A 1008-nucleotide genomic window follows, 5' to 3' on the forward strand; every position below is an offset into this window, starting at 1 on the left:
CATTTTATTTATATATATAATCATGTATAATTATATATATAAATTCATATATAATTTTATATAACTACCCAGATAGAAAAATGATGTCATGTTGCGCTCAGCACGCGCTCATATATTGACGTGGATGATTGCAAAAATGCATACAAATGCGTGCGCATATGCTGCTCATATGTCGTTCATGTAATGATGATCAGAAAAATATCTCATCTAATAATATTATGATAACAAAACTTGATGGACTAGACATATTCGTATATCATTTGTATACATCTTGTGCTCATATCATGTTAATCACATAATGATCTTTAAAAAGGTATCAAGGTGAAATCACATTATGATGAAACGTGATCATCACGCATTTCTATCTGGGTACGCATAGATTTATATGTAATTATACATATTGTTATACATAATTGTGTATACCCACACAGCACAGAAGTTTCAAAAAGCTTTTAGAAAGATTTCAGGAAGATCTCAGAAAGGTTTAACGTTCCTGTTGTATCTCTGAAACCTTTCTGAAAGGTTTTTGAAATTTCTATGCTGTGTGCCCTTATAGAAATATCGGGAGCGGTGCACTTGGACACGGTGCATTTGGACACAACCAATCATAGCACCGTGTGATTAGAGACATTTGTAGGGTCCCTTGGAACAGCGACTTGTGATTGGACTGTGTCCAATTGCCCCGTGTCCAACTGATATATACCCGAAATATCATACTAAGAATCATTGACAATTACTTATTATCCAGTATTTTTAATACTGAAAATAAGTAATTATCAATGATTCTTAGTATGATATTTCTATAAGGGTAAAAGCTGTACACTGAGAGAAAAATGTACGATATTTAGAACTATAATAGCATAGTAAAAATATTATATTTAGGAATATAATTTATACAGTAAATGTTACCATAATATTTGTAATATTTACAATATAAGTATAGTATAACTAACCCGTGTAAAATTTTTACCAAGAATTATAATTATTTGAAATAAAAAATATGGTAAG

This window comes from Odontomachus brunneus, unplaced genomic scaffold (genome assembly GCF_010583005.1).
Source record: "Odontomachus brunneus isolate Ranch 3 - 2012 unplaced genomic scaffold, Obru_v1 Obru_scaffold_056, whole genome shotgun sequence".
NCBI classification, from domain to species: domain Eukaryota; kingdom Metazoa; phylum Arthropoda; class Insecta; order Hymenoptera; family Formicidae; genus Odontomachus; species Odontomachus brunneus.